This window comes from Styela clava, chromosome 2 (genome assembly GCF_964204865.1).
Source record: "Styela clava chromosome 2, kaStyClav1.hap1.2, whole genome shotgun sequence".
NCBI classification, from domain to species: domain Eukaryota; kingdom Metazoa; phylum Chordata; class Ascidiacea; order Stolidobranchia; family Styelidae; genus Styela; species Styela clava.
In genome coordinates, this window is record NC_135251.1 from 22978498 (window position 1) to 23001522 (window position 23025).

Consider the following 23025-nt stretch of genomic DNA (forward strand, 5'->3'; position numbering starts at 1 on the left):
ATAGCATGCTCAGCTACTCAACATTTAGATTTTCCCTTCAATCGAAAATGAGACAACAATGACATAACATGTGCTATCGATTAGGTTGAACTATGTATGTCTGAGGAAGTCTGACCTTGGTCCGAAGAAACGTTACAGAAATATATTTGTGTTAGGTAGTGCAGCAGGACTATTGAATCACTTAGAATGACATAACAATTGCATTTTTGTAGTCACTCAGATAGATGTTCAAGCAGGCTTCGTTTTTATAGTTTTGCGTGTTACAGTGTTATTATTTCAGTGCTGTTATTCAGTTTCAGTTTCATTTATTTTTTTCAAAAAATAGTTGTATGGCTTAATTCAGTAATTGTCATTTTCCCTCCCGAGGAGCTTTAGTTTGGTTGCGTTAATCAAAATACTAGCAAACGACGTGATTATCTCGGCTAAAATCATCTATCGGTAGACTATCTGTGCAAGCGGCACGTGGTTGAATAATTTTAGTAAAAATGATGCCTTCAAACATGTGAACCAGTTTATAATTTGCAGCACATTTCCAATTTTCTGAGGTATATATATATGTATCGCAAGTTCAAGTAAAAACATGTACATTTATCTGTCCTAAAGCGGTATACATGGTGTATTGTATATATTTGAATTGAAAAAATAATGCTTTCCGCTTAATTAAAATTTACTTTTTTTTGGCTCTTTGATGTTTTTAAATTTTTTATTTAGATGTGAGCTTGACTGTATTATGCCGGATATACATTCTAATTCTGTCACTCAATAATCCTTCTTAGTTGTAAACCCTTGTGATCGTGCTGAAGTGGAAATCGTCATGATAGCAACCAAAACTACAAATTTTAGTAGGATTGAGCATTTGATGTGGCTCACTGAATCAACTGATGGCTCTAAATCAGCATATTGCGAACTGTGTAAATCCACTATTGTGCTAGAACAGTGTTTCCCAACCAGTGTCCACGGTCTCAAATGAGTCCGCGGAGTGTTTGAATGAGTCTGCAACGAGCCAGAAATTCACGGCGGGCTGAAAACGTTTTTGCGAAACTTAACCATCAGCCAAGTTACAATTTACGTTAGAATTTACATTAAATATAAAAAGGCAAGTTTATTCACATAACATTAGTCGATTCAATATTTACTGGATACTGAGTAGGGCTGGGCATATATTCAACTAATAGAATAGCAATTTACTATTCGAAAATTTGGTTAATTCTTAATTGAAAAGCGGCAATACTAAAAATAAAATGGAGAACACCATAAGTTTTATTTTATGATGGTCCACGACAAATTAAAAACGCTCTTTTATACATTGCAAATCGCAAAATTTCGGGGGCTACTGTAGTATACTGTAATAAGAGCTTTTTCCCTTAAGATTATTTGCTTTACTGTCTCGACACTGGTACGTGCAGTACTGGAGCGCCGTAAGTGTTGTACGAACAGCTCAGATTTGTTGAATTTACAAAAATGCGAATCAAAACAAAATATAACCGGGCACTTCACCACGCATTTTTGTGTCCACGGATTGTCGTGATATTTCTTGAGTAGTATTGCTTTTATTTCGTCAACACAACCGCAGATTAAAATGATCACAATTAAATTAATATTAAAGCAGGGCGATGAATGTTTTTTTTGATTTACTAATATATATACATTGATTATATTTTTAATAAATACTAAATCAAGTTGTACTTTCTGGAAATTTAAAGCAGATAGTAGAAATTTTCTAACGGCGATAACAAATTCGCAAGATCGCCAAAAAATATGTATCAAAACTAATATAATCGGGCAATATATTCTCATATTATTATGTTTGCAGATAGCCATGGCATTTTAATGAAGTAATGCTCTCATCTTGTCATAAGTCGACGCGACCGCGGTGACCATGAACACAATTAAATTAAAATAGAAAGAAATTTTAATTCTCGTCGTTGTCATGGATTGAATATTGTGCGACAGAAAAGGCCATTTACACACTAAAAATTCGACTCTTTTAACAAACGCGCAATTGCGGCGAATTTCCGATTTTGGGAATCGTAAAATTCTGTTGTGTTTGGTTTTATTACTTTTTCACACCGAGTACATTTGCAATAAACGCACGTTGAGTCCGCAAAGGTTTTCGCCGGTGAGAAAATAGTCCGCGACCAAAAAAGGTTGGGAAACGTTGTGCTAGAAGTTCAAATCATGAGGTTTTTGTACTTGTTAAAATTGTTGGCTTTCTCTGGCTTTATTCTGTCTTGATTTGGCTTTTTTTCATCGCTGGGTTCTGACGACCCTGGTCTAGACTGACAAACGATTCTACAATAACTTCGGCAGTATGCTCCAAGAGTACTGTGATAACTTTTATTCTCAATGGTAGCAGTGACAAATGCCCAATTTGTTCAAATTCTAAGCAAGGGAAGAATCGCGTTTGAAGGAAGTTGTAAATTAGATACTGAAGTTTGAGCAGTCATGTGACATTCATGGTTTGAGAATATTTATTTTCGCTGTTCGGATAATACTTGGCAAGGTTTCTTGAAATATTTTCAACACTTACGACTTAAAATTAGTCACGTCCTGTATCTGAATTGTAGGATTTGAATAAATCCTAAATAAATAATGAAACATTTACTCCGGGTACAAATAAATATTCAAATCGACAACTTACATGGAACATAAAAAATACAAATTTTGTGTCGATTTTGCAAATTTGTTGTATGCTTGTGTGCAGTCATCTGCACATTCAGTGCCCATTCGCTTTTGTGTATGACCTTATTACCGATCAGTCGATCGCGATCTATTTTGAAGATTTTAGTCGATCGAGGTCGAAAGCAGGTTGGCCACCCCCGATATATACCAAAGAAACTTTACTAGTACTGATAGGGCAATCTATAAAATCTTTTTGTGTAAATGTGGACAATCCCGTTTAAGATGTTCAGTCTGTTTGCAATTAAAACATGCTTTGCAATTCCTACCCCAGAACCATACTTACCCCATCGATGAGGTTGCATGGTGTACCATCAAAATTGCGATTGCTGTTAGCACGTGGCGACCCATGTCCTATAGCAGGGGTGGGCAACCCCTGGCACGCGTGCCAAACTTGGCACGCGAGCCCATTTATCCGGCACGCGAGCGAGGCTTCGGAAACGAGATCATTCTTCTTCAGATAAATGGTTTCAAAATTATCTGATGAAACTCTGTGTTCGTTTATTTATTATCGTTCAAAAATTTCTTATTTATTTAAACTCTTTGTGTCCTTTGTGACATTTGGCTAAAAAAATATATTTATGACATAACAAATGAGTGAGCTCACGAGAAGAGCACAGCATTCATTTGGCTACATTCTTACATAATATAGTTCGTCTGTGCCACCCTTTTACTTCATTTCTGCTTAATTTATGAAGTCGTAATGCTCATGTTGTTTAGAATTACTTGCTAACTTGCTGTTATAAATTTATTTCAAAAAAAAGTATTAGCGATAGCGAATGGAATACAAGAGAGGAGTGCAGAAAACGAACTATTTCGTGATTGGGATGTCATTCCCGAAAATTTTCCATGTTTTTAAAACTTTGCAACTGCAATACTCTCTATGTTTTCATCTATATATGCTTGTGAATCCCTGTTCTCAATTATGGACTTTATTAGGTCTCGTGATAGAATTAGCCTACAAGATGAAACCAGTAGTTAGCGTAAATCACAAAATATAAACCCGATGTAAAATCTCTATCAGCGGTAATGCAGCAGCAGAAGTCCCACTGATATAGAATAAGAAAAGTAATCAAATCTATTTCTCGGACTGATGTTTTCTCGAATAGGGAATGTGTCTGTACATGGTTATAAAGTTTATTATTGAGTATATTTGCTTTGAAATAGAAAAGAACTCTTTTTAAATTCGGGTCGGCACGCGGAAGTATTTTGTCGTAAATTTAGCCGATTTTGGCACGCGAGCCGAAAAAGGTTGCCCACCCCTGTCCTATAGTATCTCATTCAGTTTTGCTAAAATGCGCTCGCCAATACCTCCTTTGGAAGAAATGTCGTTTTTCTGATGAGCTGCATTACCAGTATTATTCTGTTTCACGGCTACAGTGCAATGTCTAGGACCTAGGAATTTCTTTTTTCTCAGAGTGGTTAGTATTGTAAGGTTCTTGGATGATGTTCCTTCCCTAGACTGCGTGCCGAGACTGCGCTTTCTTTCAACCGTCCGCTTCCAAGTCACTAGTAGTTGAAAATGTGTAAAATCTTGGTTGTGTATTATATTCCTTGGTTAAAACAATAACGATAAAATCGATATAAAAGTTCAAGTAAAAGTAACTATGACAGTAAAAGATACGCCCAAAAAGCTACAATGGCCAGCGCATTACAGGGTCACATGGCATAGGTGTCGCTTTAGACGTAATTCAGACATTTATTCATTCAAACGTGCGTTCATGTCATTTGTTTGAAAATTAATTTACGGATAAAATATTGATTAATAAATAAACGGGTTATGAATTGAATAAATATAAGACCAGGTTTTCTTGCAGTAAGCGCGTAATATGTTTAAGGCCTGTTCATAGAGACCTAGACTAAAATACAGACTATATGACAAAAAGAACAATAAATTTTGGGAAATCTTGTCTAACTTGGCATGAAAGTAGGTTTGTTTTCAGATATATATAGAATTGTAACAAATTGCGAAGAAAAAGTAAATCTTACTGAGGTATTGTTTTTTTATATATCATGGTGAACTATGATTTTTAGTCAGCATTCAAATTTTGCATCTGGTGTAACAGACTCTGCTCTAATAATGTAAATTGATCAACTTACAATAGCTGTTTAACATACAACATTTATGAAAAGCAAAGGGCTGCAACACAATCAAACTATCCGTTGAAGTATCGCCTACCCTACAAGATTGATTATGAATTGTTGTAGCTGTGAGGAGTTTTAGAAGATAGTTATTACGATGATGTGAGATAATATGTGAGTGCATACTATGTAATAACTGATATTTCAGGAAAAATATTATAGCACGATTTTTGAATGCCCGAGAGGAAAGAATTCAAAACCTATCTTGCATTTCCTAAATCAGAGTTTTATTTTGTAATACTCTCAGATACAACTTTTTATAGAAAATCCGTTTAGGCGAATGAACGCGACGTTGAATCGATGGATGAGATTGTCTGGACGTATACTTATGACTGTCCGCCTTTAGATCAGCAGAACGTATAACTATAGAGCATAAAATAGAAGCTTGTGATTTCCAAGTAAATATTGCTGCTGTGCAATATACTTCACGGTTAAATTTAATTTATATTGTTGAACTAACAAAGTGAATTTAATTTTTTTTTACAAATATTATCAAACTTGACCATCATTTATTACCAAAAGTTACAATTAAATAAAGCTTAAAATAAGCTGCGTTTTCAAAACAAACATGATCTGGAGACTAAGATTACACTCTTATATACAGATAAAATCATTTGGTGGTGTAACAAACGTCATTTAATAGACTGCCTCAAGGTTTTTGTGGCGACAAAATAACTTTTAAATCGATATATAGAATAACTTCTGAATCAATATCTTACAGTTATCGCTTGATATAATGTAAAAGTATTTAGCAATCCAAAGGCGTATATGTTTTGTAGAAATGAAGAAATTACGACCAAATCCAATGTCTCGGGCAAATATATTTTCCTACCTATCATATTGGTAAGTAAGATATTTTTTCGACATTTACGGTTTACGATTTAATTACTACTATGAAAAATTACAAACCTTCGAGACTGGCGAAGATATTTATAAAAAATGAGTTCTCTCAATCAGTAAATAAATATTTTTATGGGAAATTTATTTAAGCTTTGTATACATATCTATAGTCATATTGCAGAAGTTGTTTAATAAAAAGGATTTAATTGTTCAGTATTAAAATGAAATATATATAATATGTGAATGTCATATGTAATTGTGATGTCAAAATTTAATTCAAAATATGCACACAAATTAGTAAAATCATGCAATGACTAAATGGCTAATAGAATCAACATTCAACCAGGTGGTTGAACGATTTTTTTGCTGAAGGATCCAAGCGAACCTTACAAGAGTCTGATATGTTTGAACTTGATGCTTCTGATATGTCGGCAGAAATTACACGGGATTTAGAAAGGTACGTTTGAACAAAATAAAGTAATTCATTTCTTGTACAATACAAAGTCGGTGGGATACCAAGCATGATTGTATATTGCAAAGCCACAATAAAAAATACTCCATCTGTCAATTTTATTCAGAAATTGGGAGAAAGAAATTCGAAGATCTAAAAAAGAAATTAAACCGAGTTTAATTCGAGCAGTAGCAATGACGTATAGAAGTCAATTTATATTATGTGGTGTTTTGATTCTTATAGAAGTGAGTAGTAAATGTATTAAATTCAATTTTCAAATGTACAATGCTGCCCCATTTTGTGAGTTATTATTACCATTGCCTGTTTATAAAAAAATCTATTAGCTTATTAAATCATTATGAGAAGTGAAGTTTTTTGTTTTACCCTTACAACCAAAATGTAATTATGGAAAAAAATAAAAATGATAAACAAAGTTATTTGTTCCAGGAATGTCTCAGAACAGCAGTACCAGTCTTGATAGCATATCTCGTAAAATACTTCGAGAACCAAGCGCTTACTCCAGTTTGGCATGCATATTCTTACGCAACAGGGATAAGTATAGTTACAATAACATTGGCTATTTTTCATCATCAATATTTTTATATAACGAGTAGAATTGGATGGCTTATGCGTGCATCAACTTGTTCTTTGATGTATAAAAAGGTAGGATACTTTCGTATACTTTTATAATATTGCAATGTTTCAACTGCAGTATGACATCCCAGATACACATGTATATATATATTGCCAGCGTTGTGAATAATCATATAATTTAAAACTTCTCCATCAAATGACGAAAATCAGTCTTCGCTTTTATCGAGGTTATTGTACGTCGCTGTACTGCTTTCCTTTCTCAAAAGTAGTGTAGTTTGAGCATTCGAACTATGACTATTGTAGCTCGATGAACCATAAAAAAACGATCAACCGAGTCTTTCAATGGTTTAATTAATGGTTTGCAGCATATGTTTTTGTATAAAGTCTTGTTCCTTCAATTTTATAATTACAAATGCTGTCGATATACTCAATCGCATACAGATTCGTTTTTCAGACACTTCGCTTGAGTCAGAAATCATTGAATAATACAACGACAGGTGAAATAGTTAATCTCGGAGCCACAGATGTTCTTCGATTTGATCGGGTGAGTAAATATCAAACATCCATCTAGAACAGGGGTGGCCAACCGGTCAGAGACCAAGAGCCGCATTTCGTACTTTGTTCCCGCGAAGACCCACATTATAAGCAACAACATAAATGAACATCAGATATACCTTTATTCAGCTCTGCTTGGATTGGCTCTGCTAGTTTATTGTAAATGTCACTAACCAACATGATTATGACAGAAATTTACAAGCCATTTATCATTATGCATGCTACCTTGCGGGACTTCTGGCAATCCTTGGATTGAACAATCCTCTTTAAATTAGGCTAGTCGTTGTAGCTACATGGAGTTCTTTCACATGGGTGTCAGCCAGAACAGATCAAGGCTTTGATTTCGCGTATTTTGGGGTAGAAATCGCCTATTCGTCAATGTATGTTGACATAAACATTGTCAATATCCAAGCGTGTGATGTTTGGCCTTAGGGTATTTTTCCATTAGTATGCTATTCCATAACTCAATGGTCCTCATCTGAAAGACTGATCAAAAGGGAATTTTAAACAAGCTGTATCCTAAATTAAACGACGTAATCTGTAAGGTCTTATCTGTACTTCAATTACTTCACTCAAATGGTAAACCGCTATAGTTCGGATTCGGTATGATTACGACAGCCGCAGTAGAGCAATAAACGCGTCTCACAACGAAGAATTTGATTGTGACGTAATAATGTACGATTACATTATGAATTAATGGCTGCGTCCATGTGTCTTCGGCGTGAAAGAAGAATGCACCACAAATCATAATATGTTTAATCGAAACATGATTATTCGTAGTTTAAAGGTAATATTTTTTCCTTAAAATAAACAAGGCAAAAAGAGCCGCATGAAATCGGATCAAGATCCGCATGCGGCTCGCGAGCCTCGAGGTTGGCCACCCCTGATCTAGAATATATATCTGTTTTTTTGAATGCATTTATATTACAAGGTTGTAACCCAATCAAAATTTGTATTCTCGGTGACCAGTCAGATAAAGTACCAACCAACTGCGGAGTTTGAAAAAGAGCCATTAAAAACAGCAAATTGACACAAATTCTTATTCCGACATTGGGTTCAGAATACAAACTGTATTTTCTAACTTTATATTGTCAAGTATATTTATTATACAACCCAAAATAATCGTTCCTATAAAAATGACACATATTGTTCTATATAGGCCTATGTCAAAAAGGATTTTGTACATATTACACATGCATATTCTAATTCCATTAGCTCCCTAGCTTTCTGCATTATCTCTGGGTAGGACCCTTGCAATGTTTAATTGTTGGAATTATACTCTGGCAAGAAATTGGAATTGCTGTATTATCTGGAATGGGAGTCTTGATTTTGATCATGTTTTTACAAACATTCAGCGGACGGGCATTCGGAAAAATCAGGTAACTACTCAATTGGATTTGTACTTCATCAAATTCAACAGATTTGTCCTCTATACGTTTTCATTCTCTTGCATCTTGCATTGCTATTCCTCTTAAGCCGTGTTCTCGGTGTTGAAATAGCGAAAAAGCATTATTTTGTACTAACTTCATACTATACGTTCAGTTTTTGATAATTTTCAAATAAATGTCCGCTTTTCCAATACAGCTCTCCAGTTGAATGTTGTGTGACTTTAATATTACCACTACCCTCTAATATAATATACAGAAGCATGACAGCTGTTCTTACGGATGAACGCATACGGCTAATGAACGAAGTAATAACTGGAATGAGAATTATAAAAATGTATGCTTGGGAAAAACCATTTGCAAAACTTGTTTCGAACACTAGGAGGTAATTCATTTAGTTTTGTTAGGGCTATATAACTTGTATGAAGTAACTTTCTGTATGGCAAACGTCATTTTGTCAAAAAAATGAGATTTAACTTTTTAAAACGGGTGTCTTGAATAGTGCACTGTACGTATTGTATTGCATGTACCGGCAAGTACCATGCGTTCCATTTGTACAACAAATAACGTAAATTATGTGTATTGTTAATACCTTCTGATTTATCTGCACCACTTACACAACATACTACAAACGACACATGGGGGTGCAAGTGCGAGTCGTCTAAATTTTGCAAGTATGGACAGGGTACACGTGATAAAACTCATAACATTGCCTCCAGTGCGACTAGACTAGAGTATGCAGGCGACAGTTATGTTACATATAACACGTATCTAACTTTCTATTCTAGGAACTATGCTATACGATTTTAACGGGTATATTATAGTTCCGTACAAAGTTTGTTCGTTTCCGGGTTCCAAGTTCAAACATAATATTCATTATGCAATTTCTTTTTGTAGGAAGGAAGTTGAGAAAATTCTTTTATCGTCTTCATTGAAAGCTTGTAATTTCTGCTTCTATGCATGCCAAGATAAAATACTAACTTTTGTTACGTTGTTGGTGTATGTCGCATTGGGAGGTACAATAACAGCGTCGAAGGTATGTTTATATAAACCAACGTTTTTTTCGCATAAACTAATCTAATCCAAATTTTTATTGAAGATAAGATATTTCCCAATTTCACTAATAACTAAATTATAACAGTTTACTATCAGTATCAATTATTGTAGTATATATCAATAGATAACACGGAATTTTCTCACTGCTCTTTGTTAAAATCGTGCAAATTTTAGTTAAGAAAATATGGCACTCAACAGAGGCGTTCTGAATTTATCCTTACTATTAAAACTCGAAATTCTTTTTTGTTCAAAAGACCTCGTACAATTACATAAAGTTAAACTAATTGAAAAAATTTATTACATTATTACGTTCTATACGCAATGTGAATCGACAGTCTCAGGAATAATCGGAGAATAGTTTATCATGGGCTGGAGTCACCCAGTAGTGCAAATAGCTAAGTCTTGCAACCTATACATCGCTGCAGTATCATGCGGTCACATTTTGCAAGTCTTTCTGGGATTCCCATATTTTGAATTGGAAACTCGGATGAAACTTCTTCAACTCCGCAGTTCTTTATACAATTCTAACCATAGTCATTCCAAGGATCATGGCCGTTTCGACAAACACTGGATGTTCTGCAATGTTTTTGTTGAAACCAGACAGTTCCCATGTGAAAATAACGTTGTTAAAGACGTTTTACGTACGTTTCTGTCCATCAAAACTACACCTGTGAAGGTTTTAGATAAATTTTTGATTGAATGAAACCGTACTTGGACAAATCGATACCTTATACTCTTTCATAAGATATTGCTGTTGGGTCGGTAGTTCCAACGGCTGGTGGTGGTAATTATACCTGATTTAACACTCGCATCAGGTTTGCCAAATGAAATGTTTCCTCGCGTTGCCTATTTTATGCATATTATAGCGAACTTCGTTTGTTTCGGCTGGAATAGATAGCATTTTCCTTACTTTCGTTTTCCGCAAACATTTCTTTACTACGTTTCAACAACAGCAGCTGCAAAGTTTCACGCTGTATCTCTGACAACATTGACTTCATCTGTACCAAGTCTCTTTTCTTGTTCCAATTTTATTCACATATATATATATTTGTTTTATAGGGTTTTATGGTTTTGTCCATCAGTTCTGCTCTACGGATTTCAGTTGGCTTTGCCGCGTGGCTTGACATTGTTGTTCGAATCACTAACTTCCTTCGCAAGAATTGAGGTATGAAATCGTGATATGAAGGTCTTAATACATAATAATCCTGCATGACGGCTGCAACATGATGGCTGAAATAACATCATCTGCATAGTTATAATACAAACTCATAATACGAGTCAGAAATTTCAGTTGTTAGCTAATATTACTAATACATTTGTTTTAATTATTGCTCCTAAATAGTCGGTGTGCTTTGTGATGCTTAATTTGTTTTAATATATATGTTGTTTTGTGCATATTGCTAATTTCTTTTTGCTACCTGACTAACAGTTTTCATCCATTTACTATTTGTGTACCCACTGAAAAAGCACTTCACGACCAAAGTTTTTTGGACTTTAGTTATCAAAATGACACCATAATCGAATGAAAACGCACTCGAGATCTTCTCAATGTTATAATGTCATAGCCTACACTGATATTCTGAATTACTTTAAAATACAACCCATCAAAACTTTCAGCATGCATCGCGTTCTACTTCCAGGATATTTTATATTTATATTAAACGTCAAATTTACGCGTCAAACCATTCAGGATATAAAGCGGAGCATAACGAATCACACACATAACTTCTTTCTTTCAACCCAAATAAATGTGTGTTATTCAAAATATACACATTTTTCCACTTTGGATATTTATAGTATATAATAGGACTCCGTATATCTTTGAAACTTTCTAGTACTTTTTTCGCGCAAGCAATTGAATAAATTTCAACATCTAACATATCAATGAAGAGAATACAGGTATATTTACATTGGGTCATACACCAATATCCTCGTAAACGTCAGGCATGCCATTTTATTCATTTTACACGATACATTGTACTAATTCTACATTGCATGCTTATCTGAAACGTGTAATTGCATGTAACCGTCTTTTTTTTATTTTTATACAATATTAGATAGAGCACGTTAGGCATATATGTGTAAAGCTAATGGCGTTTAAAACATCGTCTTGACTTAACTCCGGCATATGATCGAAAACTATTTCATACGGAATTTATCATTGAAATTATTTTAGGTAATTTCAGTTGCTAAATTGCTATTGTGAGGTATTAATTTTCACTGCACTGGAATATTTCATGATTTGTTTTTGAAATAACCTTAAAACACTTTTGTCAGAAATATTTGCTGATGGACGAATTTTCTAATATTCGAAATAATTTAAAATCAAACTCCAACCAAGAAATCCACGTGGAACTTGAAAACTTCACTGGTAAATGGGAATTGGTAAGAACACAAATAGAGGATTTATAGGCCGACTAATCTCGCGAAAGCAGTCGATCATGATCCCGCCGTATGTATCCTGCTCTGTCTTACTTTTATAACAGAGTTAACAGATTCAATAATACTGTAATATGTTATAAGTACCAGTCCGCGTGTATAAGCTGTCTTCCAGTGAAAACAGTTGCTGATCACATTAAAATAAACATAAATGGGTTGGAACTTTTATGATTATTATCACCGTTGCAGTTTGCTGATTTGTATAGTATATTTATATTAACTGAATTTTTCATATGTATGCGAACAATAAATCTAGACTTGAATACCGACTAATAACAGGCCGAACTGCTAGCGAGGAGAACTTTGGCTTGATTAGTTCGAGAGCGCTCTAGTATGTTAAAGAAAGTTGGCGAATGCCTCTTACCCAAGAAATGCGAGAAGAAAATTGATGGTTTACTTACACGCTAAATGTCAACTGAGTTTGGCGAACGGTCCCTCGGATTTGTTTTCTATCGTTTTTGCTTCACTGATCCGTAAGGATTGTTTCGTTAAATGCATATATGTTGCAATAAGGTATACAAATAGATCATGTATTATTCTTAATTCAAACATGTTTATATCTATTCAAGAATAGAAAGTTTCGCGTTGAATCAAAATAAATACTGTGAAGGATTTAGTTAAACTAGTTGTAAGAATGCAATGCCGTATTGTGAAATTGAAAATAATTTTCAGATGAATAGGATTTGTGAAATATTTTGGGCAATGTTCACTTTGTTGACTCCGTTCGCATAAGCAAAAATAAATTGAATATTGTTATAAAAATCTTTTAAATTTGAAAATATTTTCTAGAATAATGATGCTGAAGAGAGATCCGATATCACATTGGATTGTGTAAATGTCCGAGTAGACGCAGGAAAGTTGGTCGCAGTTATTGGACCAGTTGGCGCAGGAAAGGTAACGAAACAAAAATTATTGCACCCTCCTTACGGAACGAATAGTTGCAGTATACACAAATCGTTGTTTCTTAATTATAATCTTGAATATTCTGGAAAAAAACTTGAATCGCAAGTCACTAACAAAAATGTTTGTAAACATGGATTCGACACCACATTTGAAAAACTCTACTCAAAACGGCCAGGTCAGTCGCATGACTGAATTTCTTTCAATAACAGTAAAACATGTGAAATAACAAAAGGTTTCTTTTAGTCTTCGCTCTTGAACGCAATACTCGGTGAATTGCCTGCGGCTGAAGGAAAAGCTATAGTTCAGGGAAATGTTGTTTACTCCAATCAAGTTCCTTGGATTTTCTCCGGTACTGTACGAGAAAATATTTTATTTGGCGCGGAATTCGACGAAGTACGTTACCACGAAGTAATCCACGCATGCTGTCTAAAGAAGGTACGAACTAATATCGCTTAATTATAATAATTTGATGAGAACTGGTCTTCTAGACTAGAGCATATCGTTTTCACACGACTTTTAATTTGAAGGCTACATTTTTATCCGTATGTCATTTCAGAGACTCCATTCTATAATATATATAATATTGTTTTGTTTTTCAAAAAAAGTTCAACATGAAAACTGATTTCAGGATCTTGATCTTCTGATTGAAGGAGACATGACACTTATAGGCGAGAGGGGTGTTACATTAAGCGGAGGTCAAAAGGCAAGAGTAAGCTTAGCACGAGCTGCGTACAAAAGAAATGCAGATATTTGCTTATTGGACGATCCACTTAGCGCAGTAGATATCTCTGTGGCAAGTCATATATTCGAACACTGCATTTGTGGAATAATGAAAAAGAAAGTAAGAGTTAATTTTGAATAATAATAATATGCAACTAATCATCGCCTCATTTGATAGATTTACAGTATTTCACTCAATTGGGATATTTCACACCCACCATGAGCACTCTTCCATATATAGTTGATTACAAACGACCGAATAATTGTAACATAGAAGGGATTCTAACAGAGAAATGATTTATAACTATACTGATTACGAGTGGAATAGCTAGGTCCTACAAATAACCAACGATAAGATAACATATGCCCTTCAAAATTTTATCAATCTCACTCAATGTTCTGAATACGATCCGGATCAATAAATTGATGTTTTTATGCTGGAGTATTCGAATGTTTAATTATTTACTATCACCAACACCTAAACTAATATTATTCTTACTTAGGCACGAATACTCGTTACTCATCAACTACAGCTATTGAAGAGCGTGGATGAGATTCTCATTTTCAAAGAGGTTTTATTTTTTCATATAGTTCAATTAAACACGATATTTTATTATATACTTCGAGTTAGAGAAAATTGTTCCCATTGGATGATGCTTATGACAATGATTCAATAACGGGTCATACCTAAAAGTTTTCTGCGATTCTCACTGCCATTTTTGAAAAGTCTTTTAGAGGAGAAGAAATATTGAATTAATGTTACATAGAAGTATTTAAATACAGTTAAAACAAGTCAATCAATCCGGTTATCTTGTCTAATCTGCATTCAATATTCAGGGAAGAGTATATGGTCGCGGAACTTATGCCGAACTTCAGGATAGTGGAGTTGATTTTGCTGCTTTGCTCAGGAAAAAAGAAGACGACAACGAATCAGTCTTTTGTGGTATTATTTCTTTCGCATAGCTATATTGGATTATGTATCGGCATTAATACAAACTGTTTTGAAGTCAATAAATATTGAAAGATAGTAACTATTTTCACCACAAATGACGGTATTTTTTTTCTTTGACTTACGCTATTTTCAGAAAAACGGCAAACCGTTAGAGTATCCCCCCTTAGCTTGAGAGCAAATTCAAATGACTCAACACAAACATCTATAGTTCCAGATCTATCCATCGAAGACACAGAAATGGAGGTTAAAATCATCTAATAACTTTTAATATGTAAATTGTTAGATGTAACTTTTAGCAGCACCAGCTAGTAACGTTTTCCTTCTAGTAGCCTATATTCTGCTGACTCAAATAATTTTGCTTTAAAAATTGGTTTGTGGTTCAAGGTTTGTCGACAAAGGAAGTTCATATATGCTCTTTTTTATAGGTTGAGTGCGGTTCTATGAATAAAATAAACTTCTATAGAAAATTTTCAAAATCAAAATATTAAACTCGAATATAGGGACATGCAGCAAAGATCATTGCAGAGGAAATGAGAGAACAAGGGAGTATTGGAGGAAAAGTTTATCTCGAATATTTCAGAGTTGCGGCAAATGCATTCTTACTTGTTTTATTTTTCATCATTGTAATAGCAAGTCACGTGCTATACATCATGAATGACTGGTGGTTATCGAAATGGTGAGTGAAAGCATTACTCAGAGGAAATTTTCATTTTAGCTTGGCCAGTTATAGAAAAGTACAAGAGAGTTTTGCGTGACGCGTGTAAATTTCACATGTTAAATATTTTGCTTCTTTTCCAATTCATAGAAAGCTATTTAGCTGCAAAACACTTTTTTTCACGGAAACTATTTTCTAATAATAATATTTCAATATATCAACAGGACAACATCATATAAAGACTACCTGTCAAATTTGTCATCAAATAATCCAGATTTTTCTTCTGGATCAGGACAATATGAACCGTCTGAGGTTTTTAATTCGACTACCTCGTTTACAAGTGTTAACAATACAAACACGTTTGATTCCAGCTATTACATAAAGATATATGCAGGTAATCTAGATTCTAGAACATCATTGTTATGGGCAAGTAAATATCTTGATTCACGAATTCACTTGATTGACGAATATAGAGAAACAAGAAAAAATTTCAATAGTTTTAAAATAATATTTAAACTGATGCAGCATACATAGCTTACATACTTTATTATTTGTTTCTAGTTCTATCTTCGATGGTGCTTTTGATTGTGTTGCTTCGTGCAAATTTACATTTTTATATTTGCGTCACCTCCGGCATTCACATGCATAAGAAGATGTTTGAAGCAATCCTACGAGCCCCGATCAGATTTTTCGATACCAATCCAGCAGGTGGACCGGCATTATTTTCATATCCTTTTCGCGATTATATTGAATAGAATTGATTCTTCATTAAATTGTTAGTTAAATCTAATATGGGCGGTATATCACATTATTCTTCAATTTATTAAAGCTTCATTTTATTGCTCATTTAGGAAGAATCCTAAACAGATTTTCCAAAGACATGGGACAGATAGACGAGTTTCTGCCAATCGCATTCATTGACTTTCTGTGGGTGAGAAGAAATTGTTTCATTTCAAATCGAGTTTCCGTACAATAGTCTTATTTGTTTTCAAAGTGCTCAGCTCTGTAATAAACTGACTGTGAACGATAACAACTTTATTTGACATATCCCCAATGCTCAAAAAATTTTGCATCGGCTATTTTCCGTACATACTTGACTGAACTGATTAAATTTTCGACGTGGGAAATAAGTCTTGGAGAATGAGTTTACTCTTTGGCATTTTCGTGGATACAATACTGACATCATATGCTGTAATTATAGAAGACAGTGGTTACTCTGTATAACAGAGGGGCATCAAATGATTAATCACAAGAAGGAAACGTCGGGTAATGATCTGGATGTTCATGATTTTCACAATTGTGAACTTCTGTTGCTTTATTTCGTCTTTTATTGATTTACAGATTCTTGGCGTGATCGTCAGTGTTGTAATTCTAACATCTGCCGTCAACTATTTTGTCATCATTGTAATTATTCCATTGGTCATTTATTTTCTATGGCTAAGAATATATTACTTGCGTACTTCAAGAGATATAAAAAGACTAGAAGGAACTTGTAAGGAAGCATTGAATCTTTTTTAAACTATTACCAAAATTGAAAAAACCAAACGTACACACCGTGATAGACAAAATACTTTCTGGGATACAGGCAGCCATTGTTGAAATGTCTTAATTGTCCATTTGTGTTATATATTGTGTCCTAGCAATTCTTAGCCAAAAGTAATTCTCATGCTGAATTTTTGAAACGAAATCATGGAAATCTACAAATTGTATTATTCAATATTTTTACTAAAATAGTACAATCAGCAGTAGCATTTTTATTTGTTTTATTTGTTTGTTACATGTAATTTTACCTAGGCAGGAGTCCAGTCTTCAGCTTGCTATCATCAACTTTACAAGGTTTACTCACTATTCGTGCTTTCGGTGTTCAACAACAGTTTGAAGATAAATTTCACGAATATCAAGATTTACACAGTGGTATTTTTCTATATTATATTGGTATTTAATATTACCGACATGTTATTCGATTATTTTTGGGGGTGTGGAAAATGTTATTTTACATAATTAAAATTGGACCTATATATGCCATGGTATAGGTGAAGTGAATTATTAGAATAATTGTTTATAAACTTTGAATAAACTTTTTGTAATTTTTGTAAACTCTAGTACCTCCGATCATAAATTGTTATATAATTAGCTCTAAAACAGTGACAAAACATTTAAGAGAATAAATTTATATATAATTTGAATTTCGAAAATTTCAGATGAAAATCAGTTTTTTTTCAGTTCAGTTTTATTTTTTATGTAAATAATAAAATGATGAGAAATGATCGTGCTGAACTCGAATGTTTTTTTTTAAATTCGGTATTCCAAGTTTGGTATACCTTTCCCGTGTTTCATGAATTAAAGCTTTGAGACTCCACTCAACTGATTTTCCCATTTTACTGCCAGTGCATTACATGAGTCAATGTAACTTGTCGTTGTCGTCATAACGTAGTGTCAATTAAATTTATCATTTCTTCATTCAGCGTCATGGTTTCTCTTTCTTGTTGGAACAAGATGGTTTGGATTACGACTCGATTTGATAACTGCTACCTTCATATCAGCCGTTACATTTTTCTCCGTAATTTGCGCTTCATTATTGAATCTTAATGCGGGTGAAATTGGATTAGTCTTAACCTACACGGCATCATTAATCAGTATATTCCAATGGGGAGTTCGCCAAAGTGCAGAAGTAGAAAATTTAGTAAGTAGAAACCGGTATTCCTAAAAGTAAATAAAAATTTCTTTTTATTACACATTTCATATTCTTTCTTGATCTTTCCATTTTTCTGTTTGACAAGTTCAAGTATGGTTTAGTTTGTCTGCTAGAATCAAGTTAAATCTAACAGTAACAGTTAGATATATAGAATATTGTGAATGCGTTTGAAGTTGAGTTTTCTCAAAGTTTCATCTGCGCAGCATTCTCGAATTATATCTATTAAACGCATTCAATATAATCTATATTTTACAATTGAAAGCAAATTGCTAACAAAAGCGATACACATAGTTATAAACATTAGAGGAATACTTTTATACGTTTTTTCAAACAATATCAAATTTACTTTAAATTGTCATTTATTGGAAACGAATTTGACATAAAGATCGTTTTGCTAAATTCTAGATGTTGTTGGTCTAATAAAATTTCAGAAGGTAAAGATGGAAGAAGTTGCTAGAATGCTATGACTTCTATGTTGTTTTTAAATCCTACGGGAGTCCTATAGGAGACAATATTTCACTACGAATTTTCCTGTTTTATTCTATTCGTGTGAATACTTTATTCGACCACGCTTGTCCACTGATCATTTAACCAACTCCATGCTCAGTTGAGGCATTACCGGTACCGATACAAAATCTTCCTGCTCATATATTTGAGCATTGCTCTCTCGTTGCAATTGCCACAGCGGCATACTCGCCATGACAAATTGATATATGCGGTAATGATGATCAATTTATGCTACTTTGCATTCCCTCATTTGCTCTCAGAATTAATCTTTATTTAAATGTCTTGCAGATGACATCAGTAGAAAGAGTTCAGCAATATTATCGCCTACCGCCAGAAGCCGCGTTAGAGAATCCAGCTAAAAAGCCACCAAACAGCTGGCCAGAATGTGGCGCTATCAAGTTTGAAAACGTCTCATTTTCTTATTATGATGGTGGACCCAATGTGTTAAGAAACATTGATTTCGTAATACAACCAAAAGAAAAGGTATGCTGTCTTTAAAACAAGTTATCTAACGAAAATATTGATAGGATTCACGCAATGTTTATTCAGTGATTTTATTAGTTGTATTTGATTTTCTATCGTTACCTAAGGTTGATAAACTGTCGACCATGGAATTCTTCATAAAGAAAAGGTATTTAGTACTTCATCTTTGCCTATTTGTGCAACCTTGCTTAAAGTAACGTTATATCAATTCCAATCATTTTTTGTAATGTAAATTTTGATACTCTTGTTTTTGTTTTTATAAGGTTGTTTGAGCCCCTGTGCGTTTGATGTATGGAATATAGTTGGAAAATATTTTGTTTGGCGCATAAAACAGTGAAGATATAGGAATAAAACTCCCCACAATTAATTCAATGAACATAAAAGAAACAGAATTACCTATGTTCAATTCGTTCTACTTCAAATATGTCGTGTAGATTGAATGTTAAAAATATAAAATTAAGCAATCAACAAGTTCTACACATTTATCTCAGATCGGAATTGTTGGACGAACTGGTGCTGGTAAAAGTTCTCTTATATCAGCACTTTTTAGATTGTCGGAACTAACAAGTGGTGAAATATTCATAGATGGAATTCCCATATCATCTTTAGGACTTCAAGATCTACGCAAAGCATTATCCATAATTCCACAGGTCTAAATTACTTTATTATCATAGAAAATTCTGTTTAAAGTCTATCATCGTGGAAGTTTGAAATTCAATTCAACTCACACGCACAAATGCTATAGAAATTATCGGAATATGAACTTGAGACCTTGGCAGGAATTATTGACTGGCGATAAATTTAAAGCAGTTTAAGTCTTATGACATTTACTGAGTGATTGTTTCATTTTACAGGATCCGATGCTTTTTACTGGAACAGTGAGAAGAAACATTGATCCTTTCAACAATTATTTGGATGAAGATTTATGGGACGCATTGGAGCAGGTTTCACTGAAATATACAATTCACAATAACCAAATGTATTTTTTTTTTGAATTTGATGTCAATAGGTAAACGTAAAAAAACTCATTTTTGAGGGCATATGCTTTTCAAAACAGATTTCTCGAAAATAAAAAAGCAAAAAAATTGTATAATTAATTTGTATATCAGCAGTCAGCACTGTTGGAATAAACCCAATTAGTTATAATCGACCTATCATCGTAGAACTGCTGATATCTCTTGTTATGACTGGTAAATGCCAGAACGACAGCAGCCGAGGACAAACTTTTCAGAAAGTGTAAAGATGAAGTTTGGTGAGAACGTATTGTGCTGGTCGGCCAGCGTTATTAGGTTGAGAATATCAAGTGAGTGTTTGTTTCATTTGATTTCGTTCAAAAATAGACATCAACAGCAAGGAAGTGCACATATAGAATTTTGCGAAATCATCGGATTATCAGATAACGATCTTTTTCGCTTTTCATATCAGGTTCAGTTGAAAGAATTGGTGGAATCGTTTCCTTTGAAACTGAACACAGAACTTGCTGAATCGGGATCTAATCTCAGTGTTGGACAAAGACAACTTGTTTGCCTTGCTCGAGCAGTTTTGAGGAAAAGTAAAATTCTTGTGATTGATGAAGCTACTGCAAATGTCGATATCAGGTATATAGGGTGTCAAATTCCCAGAAATGCAATTATGCATTTAGATTATGTTAATTTTTGATACTGTTAAAAATTGAATGGAAGCTCAGAAAAGTAAAATAACTGCAAATTTTAATTGAATATATATATATTGACACCACCGTGGCATATCGAATGAAATTAACGATGAAAATATGTTTGCTTGTTATTGCAACTGTTAAGCATTAAAATTAAACTCTTTAACCATGCGAAATCTTTTTATTTCGCGCAGTCCAAAAGTGGTTCTTAAACTTTTTGCACCTCTGACTCTTTTAACAAACCTATAGATTTACCGCAAATGTAATTAATGGTACTCATTAATTGAAAAACGAAATTAGCAAATTACTTTATTATATTTAATATTGTGACGGATATTATTTATTGGCAACTATAGTTGTACAATGCCTGGTGCAGTAGTAGATAATCCACAAACAATATCATATACAGCGTCATACCAGATTCGAACTTTACTTTTGATTTTTGTTTTTTTTAGTTTCGATTTATTTACCCCTAAAACATCAAGTTAAGAACCGCTCACTCTACATATGTTCGAAATATGTGAAATTAGAAAATGAAAATCTTTATTGGATATGTACAATTTTATTCGACGTCACGGAAATAAGAAAAATACTGCACAACCCACTAAATATGCCTTACTTTATATTTAAATAGTTAAACCTTCTATTTAATTGTCCGATCACAGTGTACCAGTATTATAAATTTGAAAGTTGTAATTCTGCGATTACCTCATAATTTTGCAAGAAATATGCCTTTAAATATAATGGTGCAAAGTTCTGAATAGTTATGACAGAAAAATATTTTATATTGAATCAAAAAATTTAGTAATATCTCATAACTAGAACTGGGAATTTCAACCAACATCTCTTGAGCATTAAGCAGAAATAATTGGCGAATTGGCAATAGGCCTACTTCCCAATAATCTTTCCTATGTGATTTAGAGATATTCATAAAAAAGATTTCATATAAACGATGTAAACCAAAATTGTAGCAAATTAATTTCTACCATTGTTGAATGTACACTGAAAAGGGAGTACTATCTGTCATGACCATAATAATGGGTAAAGTTAATTTTCACCAAATTATTTCGGTTAACGAACTTACCGATTAAATATTCCCAGCGCTATTCATATTGCATTAACAAGTTGTTGTTTTTTCATCTTTACGCGCAATAATCACAAATCCATTCGTTGAAAACAAAAGACACGACTCCCTAGTTATTCTTAATTTGCTTTATGAGTCTATGTTTTATATTTTTAGAACAGATCGTCTGATTCAAAAGACGATAAGACGAAAGTTCAAGCAATGCACTGTTATAACCATTGCTCACCGAATAAATACAATAATAGATTCAGACAAGATTCTGGTAATTTTTTTTTATTTGACGAAAAGTCAGTCGGCGATTATAATAGTTTACTTGCTATACATAAATATTTCAACTATGTGTGTCAGTTTTATGAACTCATTTGTTGATACAATTTAATTTTCTATCAATAGGTGCTAGAGGAAGGACAAGTCAAGGAGTTTGACAAACCAAATGTTCTTTTGCACAAAAGGGATGGCCTGTTTGCTAGCATAGTGAAAAGTGCTGGACTATCTGCAGCAGAACCAAATTGCGAATAGAGTCAGGAAAAAGTGTCATGAATCGATGCATTTATTTATTCAGGCTTTCAATTCATTCTCTGTGAACATGAATTCTTGCTATGATATATATACCTGACGTGATATGCTCATGCAATTACATATCTGAAACAGATCGTACTAGCATCTTTAATTAAACACTTTAGGACGTTTAACTAAATTTTTTGATAACAGTCTCTGTCACAGTATATATACCAAAGAAACTTTTCTATTATTAATATGGAAATCCCAGAGTAAGAAAAAAAATTGATGTAAAAATTTGCTTTGTGAGGTTAATTTTAAAAAACACGAATTTTTTCATGGATGGGTATTTAAAAACAACTTTTAACAGCTGCTTTTTGGGGTTAAATTTTAATACTGAAATTAATGATGATATTGTAATAAAATTCCCTTTTTGCGTGAAGAAATATCGGTCTCATTTTTGATTAATTGACTATAAGACATATTTACAATGTCATTCGATTAAAAGGACTGCGTGCGTTATTTTGGGCTTTTATTGCTTCTCGTGGCCTAATGCCAGATAAACTGAACAATGCCGGTATTTGGTTCTAAGGCCCACAATTTATATGGGGAAGTGAAGATGCATGGACCATGGTTAATGATTGTCATTCATAAAGTCCCATGCGACCCACAACTTGTTCCGGAGATGAAAGTTCATTATACTGAACCTATTGAAGATCTCCCAGATTATTCT

General features: G+C 33.6%; 1 pseudogene across 1 annotated transcript; it reads left to right on the plus strand.

The window, feature by feature from the left end:
- Positions 1 to 5471: 5471 nt before the first annotated feature.
- Positions 5472 to 22792, plus strand: LOC120335353 (ATP-binding cassette sub-family C member 4-like; annotated as a pseudogene). The gene is made up of 29 exons (XR_013480392.1): positions 5472 to 5664; positions 6008 to 6118; positions 6240 to 6357; positions 6560 to 6775; positions 7161 to 7250; positions 8477 to 8640; positions 8906 to 9031; positions 9544 to 9682; positions 10762 to 10867; positions 11980 to 12087; positions 12931 to 13035; positions 13288 to 13479; positions 13673 to 13885; positions 14268 to 14336; positions 14602 to 14707; positions 14850 to 14959; positions 15217 to 15392; positions 15596 to 15765; positions 15933 to 16079; positions 16223 to 16302; positions 16713 to 16863; positions 17166 to 17285; positions 17837 to 18054; positions 18862 to 19056; positions 19548 to 19706; positions 19911 to 20000; positions 20482 to 20654; positions 21951 to 22056; positions 22188 to 22792. The product of XR_013480392.1 is annotated as an ATP-binding cassette sub-family C member 4-like (transcript).
- Positions 22793 to 23025: the final 233 nt, after the last annotated feature.